Source organism: Camelus dromedarius, chromosome 31 (assembly GCF_036321535.1).
Source record: "Camelus dromedarius isolate mCamDro1 chromosome 31, mCamDro1.pat, whole genome shotgun sequence".
NCBI lineage: Eukaryota > Metazoa > Chordata > Mammalia > Artiodactyla > Camelidae > Camelus > Camelus dromedarius.
In genome coordinates, this window is record NC_087466.1 from 9,992,882 (window position 1) to 10,000,000 (window position 7,119).

At 47.0% G+C, this 7,119-nt stretch overlaps 1 protein-coding gene across 3 annotated transcripts in view; it reads left to right on the top strand.

The window, feature by feature from the left end:
* ACACB (acetyl-CoA carboxylase beta) overlaps nucleotides 1–7,119 on the top strand; it is a 110,570-nt gene that overhangs the window by 35,616 nt on the left and 67,835 nt on the right. The window contains exon 1 of one of the 3 annotated variants that reach the window (XM_010999149.3): nucleotides 887–1,428. The exons of the other annotated variants lie outside the window; for them this stretch is intronic. The gene's annotated coding sequence lies outside the window, so the exon portion shown is untranslated. Of the gene's footprint in view, nucleotides 1–886; nucleotides 1,429–7,119 lie in introns of those variants that run through there. 3 annotated transcript variants of the gene reach the window in all.

Genomic DNA, 7,119 nt, shown 5'->3' on the forward strand with positions numbered 1-7,119 from the left:
ACTGTACAGATGAGGAAACTGAGGCTGTCCTTGTTGGTGAGAGCATAACTGGGATTCATGCTCTGAAAGCCTATGGTTGCCCAAAGGGCTCTCCATGGACAGTCAGGTTCTACTGCATTACGGCTCAAATAGACTCTTTCAAAATAAAAGACCCTGCCTAATGTTGGACTAGTCAGAAGACTACAGGACTCGACTGGTAACTGGTTACTGTGGCTGGTGAGCTTGCCGGGGAAGTGAAGACTCTTAGAGCCAGAAGAGCCTCAATTGTTGTTTAGTTTCTTGGATGTGGGGTTCAGAGAGGGCAAGAGATGTATCACAGATAGATGACCAGCCTGCCAGGAGAGAGGCTGACCCTCCAGTTTTTCGGTCCTTCCATAGAGGAAACTAACAAGGCCTTTGGGGGATACCCTCCTTGGAGTGCTCAGAGCTTGTCTGAGTAAAGGGACTGCAGAGAGCAAAGGTCCCAGACTTGGATCATGGTCTTTCTTGTGCACTAAGTTTTTTTGTGGAGCGTGGAAGTCACATTTCTTCCACATTTGGAGCCCTAATTTAACTGGTCAGGCCAAAACACTCAATTGTAGAGTACCCAAAGCTGGCCACCTGGTCTACAAAGTATACATTTTTCCCTGATCTATGAAACTATTAACACACATAGTGTAACCTATAAACTCTTGAATCACATTTAATGGTACACTTTCAAAGAATCACTTTCACAAACCACTTTTAATACAAGAGAATAAACTTGCAAGAAATTGGAATCGTTCTGCCAAGTTCAAGCCATGTAATCAGCGTATTTATAATAATATGAAGATGCTTTATTGGGGTCACTGCATGGTTCCTCTCTTACCTTAACGTTGCCAAAAGATGGAGATAGATGGCCTCCCTCTGCCACTGAGCTGTGTAACCTTGAGCAAATGCCATCAACCCTTTGAACCTCGGTTTTCTCATCTGTCAATGGGGCTGACCCTAACTGGCATTTCCAGGGTTCTTATGCCCAGCACTTGAGGGGCACTGGCCTTGAGTGCTGTCCCAAGTCAGAACAAATGTTTGCACAACCAGTAACAGTGACAACAGAATTCTGTTGCCAAGGAGGCTTATGTAGTCAAGGGGCATTTGAGTTCCCGTCCTGAAGGCCTGGGCCATCTACTTAGGAGCCAAAACTAATAGGAAGGCAAAGTCCCAAATGCTGGCCAGCATCCTGTGTCTGCAGACAAGGCCAGAGGTCAAGGACCAAAGAAATGAACGTGGGTCTGAGTGGTTGGAGAAGCCCTTCTCGGAAGAGACTTTGAATTGAACGGGAGGAAATGAAGTTGAGACACAGAGGCAGAAGAATCTGGTCTTCAGTGAGCCTGACACAGCCCTGTTATGATGTCACTGCCGAAGAGTCCAGCTCAGGACCAAGGCCAGCTGCCCGTTGTTGATCTCTGGGTGGGTCTCACTCCTGCGTGCCCATTACAATTTCCTGGGGTGGGGTGGGGTTCGAAAAATGTAGATGCCTGGGCACTTCCCCCCTACACAGACACACACACACAAACACAATCTCTCCATCCGTAGGGATGCTGATTAATTAGTAGTCCGGGCATTAGTATTTTTTAAAGCTCATATGACAGACTATACAGTTGGTGCTGTAAACCGAAGTTGGCACTTTTCATAAAGGGCCAGATAGTAAATATTTTAGATGTTGTGACCATATAACTGTTGCAGAAAAAATGTGTTACAGCTCAGTGTTACAGCTCAGTTGTGACAGCAACCTGGATCCAGGCAAGAGACCAAGCAGCACTTGGAGAGTTGGAGAACTCGGGTTTATTACACCAACGGGCCCAGAGGAGTTAACACTCCAAGCTCTGGACCCCGTCTGTAGGTTTACACAGGCTTTTATAGGCTGCCAGTTTACACTTTTCAACATCATATGCAAATAAGGTATAACAAAAGTTGACTAATTAGGAACAAGCTTTGTAGAAATGGACCAGTCAGGAGGGAGAGAAATAACCAATCAGGAATGAGGGAAATGGACCAATCAGAAGTTAGGGAAATAGACCAATCAGGAGTGAAGGAAATAACCAATCAGGAGTGAGCTCAGGGAACCAATAGAATTTTAGGGGTAAGTCCCTCTTTTCCTAGACGTAAGCCATTTCAGAGGCAAAAGTGAGATAGAGCCTCTGGACCAGGGAACCAGGTGGTGCTGGCAGGGTAGTAGTGGTCCTGCCTGGGGATCCTGCCAGTCTTTTATGGGGCTTCCCGCCTCATAACTTCCGTCACAGCTACTCAGCTCTGCCTTTTCCCGCACAGCCCCTTTAGACGATGTGTAATCAAATGGGCTTGACTGTATTCCAGTCCCACTTAACTGACTCTGAAATTTGAATTTCATGTACTTTTCACGTGTCACAAAGTACAATCCATTTTCAACCATTCAAAAATGTACCAACCTTTATTAGTTTGTGGCAGGGGCGAAAGCAGGTGGCAGACTGGATTTGGTCCTTGGGCCCCAGTTTGCCGACCCCTGGCCCAGCCAAAGTGGCCATCCCAGGAGGCGCTGAGGGCGTGGGCAGCGTGGGAAATTTCCAAGGGTCCACTTACCTGGGAGCCCAAAGATGAATTCAGATTGACCAGCCTTTACTGCATTGTGCAATGCCCTTTCTTGTTTACTTGCTGCGTGATCATAATAAGGTCTTTACTTCCATCAGGGCATCAGCTTAAAGCAGTTACCATCCCTATTTTACAAAAGAAAAGGGAGGGTGAGGAACTTAAGAGCTGGTTAATGCCAGGGCCCTAGCACTAGGCACCTCAGCTCAAGCTCTCTGCTGCAGGCCACGCCCAGTGCTAAACCCTGGACACGTGCTCTAGGAGACAGATCCTATTAATATTAATATTTGCATCCTATGAGGGAACCAAGGTACAGCGTATTGAAGCAAATTCCCCAAGATTACACAGGTCATATAGTAGATTCCAGATTCAAAGTCTGGGAGGATGGTTCTGGTCTATTAGGGTTTCTCACTTGTGGCACTGTTGATATTTGGGGCTCTGTTATTCTTTGTGGTGGGACTGTCTTGTGGTTTGCAGGATGTTGAGTGGCATCCCTGGCTTTTACCCACTGGATGCCAGTAGCACATTCCACCTTGTGACAACCAAAAATACCCACAGACATTGTTATGTGTCCCCAAGGGAGCAAAATTGCACCCAGTTGAGAACCTGGGTTACATATATTGTCTCTCAACTGTAAGTGCTTGTTTTTTAAAGTCCAGACCATACTTACTTTCATTTGTCTCAGATAGCTTTCTGCCTCAGAATTAGATTCTAGGGGTCAGAGAGAGTTGGATTGGAAGCCCAGCTCTGCCACTGCCAGCTGTATGACTTGAGGTCACTGGGCCTCTCTGAACCTCAGTTTCTTCATCGGGAGCCTCAGATGAGGACCTCACCCGCATAAGGCTTTGGGGATTCAGCAAAGATCCACCTGTGCCCAGTCTATGGTGACAGTTGAGGATGTTTATTCCTTCCTTCCCAGTGCAATTCTGCCTGGTCTTGTGCCTGGGCAGCTGGCAGTGTTTGGCGTTTGGCTGACAGCCCTGTTGCGTAGTTGACTGCACCTGAAAGCCGTTTCCAAAGTCACCATGGAATAGGTCAGTCTCCACACTGGCCTTGAAACGAATACCAGCCAAAGGTCAGCCCTCCAGAGCCAATGTTGATTGGCCTCCAACTTTGCCAGAAATGGATAAAAATAACCATTAGCCTGGAGACTGACCCTGAAGCAGAGTCACACCAGCAGCATTATGTGTTCACCCACCTACTTTGTTGTGACGGATTTGCGACCCGGCAGGTGGCGGGGCTGTGACACCAGTTTTGAAATCAAGACGGCGACCATGAATGTTTTTCCCAGGCCACGGAACAGTGTTTTCTGATGGTTGAGTTTTTCTTTGTCGCGTTTTAGGTCAAATGGCCAAGAGTTTTAATGTTGTGTATCTAAAAATGGAACGTCTGAGTCTTTTGAAACCAAAAGATCAAGCCAGCCGGTTGGAGAAGGCCATGGACAGAGTGGAAGAGCAGGTGGTTGGGAAGGAGACCCTGGGCAGAGGAGTGGCCTTTCTTGGTTAGATCAGCAGCCCCTGATCCTCTGGGCATCACTGCACTGAAGTAATATAGAGTTTACCGTGTGCCAAATGTCATCTTTACTTCCTGTATATACACGTATTTAATCCTCACAATCCAGTGAGGTACATGTTATTGTCTTCATTTTATTTAGTTGAGGATACTGAGCGCCTTACCCAGTACACACCAAAATGGCCGTGGCTTTTGGCATCCCTGTTACAAAATTAATAGCTTTTTCTTCTTACTGAAGATCATATATCATAGCAGAAAGTTTAACAAATATAGCAGAAAAGAAGAAAACAGAAACCACCCATAATCCAACCACTTTGAGAAAAACTGGTATTAACATCTCGATATCTATTTCCCTGGATCAGGGGTCTGCAGATTATGGCCCTCAGGCCGAAGCTGCCTGTTTTCTAAAGACATAAAATTCTTAAACTGAACTGCTTGCTAGTTAACAGAATGTAATTAATGATAAAAGCACTGTTCACGTTACTAAGATGTGAGTACTTTCCTAAGTCCTGTTGTGTTTCTGCAGTTCAGTCCTAGGAGGTCTTAGAAGAAAAGCTACTTGCAATTTATGGGAGGCAGGGAGGCCATCTCAAGGGTCAGAAATCCTTTGTTCATTTGTTCACCCTTTGGGGCAGCGTGTGTAAGCCCAGCTGAATGGAGAAAGTCTGAATTGAAAATACATACCCTGTTATGGCATATCATCATGATGGCTTTCTGTCATTCATTTCTGGTATTGTTCCCTGGCCTAGGAGTCTGATTTTTCATTTCTGATAGGTAGTGACTACGAGGGCAAGGGGAACAGATGGCAGATTTCTAGAAGCTTTTTCCTGTGGGGAACTGTACCGGATGCAGACTTCATATAGCAGAAAATACCCACACCCAACATCTCCTAATGTGACAGAAAGAGCCCTAGTCCTGCCGACCTGCTGGGTGATTCCCTTTGTCTGGCTGGGCCTCAGTTTGCCCATCTGTAAAATGAAATTTCTCTCCCCAATGGCTTACTGGCTTCCAGCTTTGCAGTTCCTGGTTCACAGTGGCGTGCTGGCAGTGTTCAGTTTTTCACCAAAACTTTTGGTCCCCTGAACCCACTCATCCCTGGCCTCCCAAGATGCCTGGTGACACCTCTCTGAGTGGTGACCCTCCAACTTAATGCCTGGCGGGCAGCTCTCTCCCAGCTTGAATAGCCCGTTGCCAGGTTAAGGGTGTGGACTGAATGTGCATATCTGATTCTGTTCCTGTCCAAACCCCGCCAAATGACAACAAAGAGATTTTTCTTAAAGAGCCAGAAACCCCATCAGGCCTGCCAGAGGGGTGATTAGCAATGACCTTTTGGAAGCCAGAAAGCAGATGAACAGGCAGCCACTGGCTTAGCAGAACCAAGAGGGTCAAGTTGTAAGGAAGCAGTAAGGGAAGCTGAGAACCTCCTGGATCTGTATCCCCTAAAAGGCACAGGGATTGGCAGCATTGGATGCCTCTGCGGCTGGGGTACCAACGTGAGAAGGACTGGGTGAAACACTCCTGATCCCCTCATCTGCTCTATGTGGCTGGGGGATGCCCACTTCCACCCTAGTAGAATGCAGAGTGTTCGTTCTCCAGGTCAGGAAAAACAGAGGGTCTTTGGACTGGGGACTGATGGGCACAGCGGAAGGTGTGGGGCCTGTATCCCAAAGAGGAAGATGGGTGGTGTCTAAGTGCTGAATCCTGAAAGCTGCCCTGCCCCCAGACCTGTCTCAGTAGTTCCGCGTCTTCTTCCCCTGCCCCCAGGCTCCTGGCCATCCTTCATCCTCCAGGCAGAAGACCCAAGGACTTCTCACTGGGGGAGCTGGACCAGCCAGGGAGGACAACTCTAAAGATACTTGGGGTTCCCCAACACACAGCCCTCCCAGGTCACACTGCTCAGGGTCCAGTGGCCTCACCACATGCTCAGCACTGCTCATTAGCCCTCCAGTTCCCACTGTTGGTCACGAGGAAGTGACCGAGGCTTACCAAACATTTAGGTGCAACTTCTAGGATGAAAGGCAGGCCCCAGACGAAGAGGGGACACAGGAAACGTGGGAGAAACAGAACCCGTGTCAGGAGAAGAGAATCTGGAAAAGCTATCATAAATCCCCTCATCAGGGGAAGGACAACGCTGTACACGTAGGAACAGAATGCACAGAGAAGGGAACGTCTGCAGACCAAAACCAAGCTCTTGGACATTAAAAACATGGTATTCGAAGTGGAAAAACTCCACTGAAGTGGAGATAAGGCTGAGGAAATTGCCCAGAAGATAGAAGAAAGGAGACAGAAAATAGGAGAGGGGAAAAATACATATACTAGTGGGCCAGTCCAGGAATTTCAATATCCAGATAATAGAACTTCTGGAGAGAATGGAGGCAAAAAAAAAAAAAAAAAAAAAAAAAAAAAGAAGAGTCAGAGAAATCACTAAGGAAATATTTGAAGATAAATTCCAAGATCTGAGTTTCCAGACTGAAGGAACCTGACAAATTCCCAGTCTTACTGATGGAAGTAGACACATACCTCAGAACATCCCTTAAAACTGAAGGAAAGAGAAGATGCTCTTAAGTTTCTGGATATGACAAGACAGATCACCTACAAAGGATCAAGGATCAGCATGGCTCTGGTTCTAGCATTCTTGGAAGCCACAACACAATGACACAAAGCTTCCAGAACTCTTAAAGTTTTTCCCTCCTAGAATTCCATGCACAGCCAAATGGCCGGGTCCAATGTGAGGGCAGAAGGAAGACAGTTTTTAGAACCTGCAACGCCACAAAACATTTACTCCCCTGAACACCTTTTTTTTTAAGAAAGCCACTGAAGGATGTCTTCCCCTGAAACAAGAGAGTAAGCCAAAGAAGACCAGCTCATGGGAGGCAGCAAACAGACCCAAGAGAATCAAAGGGAACCCCCAGGGTGATGGTGGTAAGGGAACCGAAGCCAGACATGTTGAGGGCATCGTTGTCGTGCGCCATGTCTTTGTACCATCTTTTTAACTGGATGAAATGACTGGAGGATACATCCCAG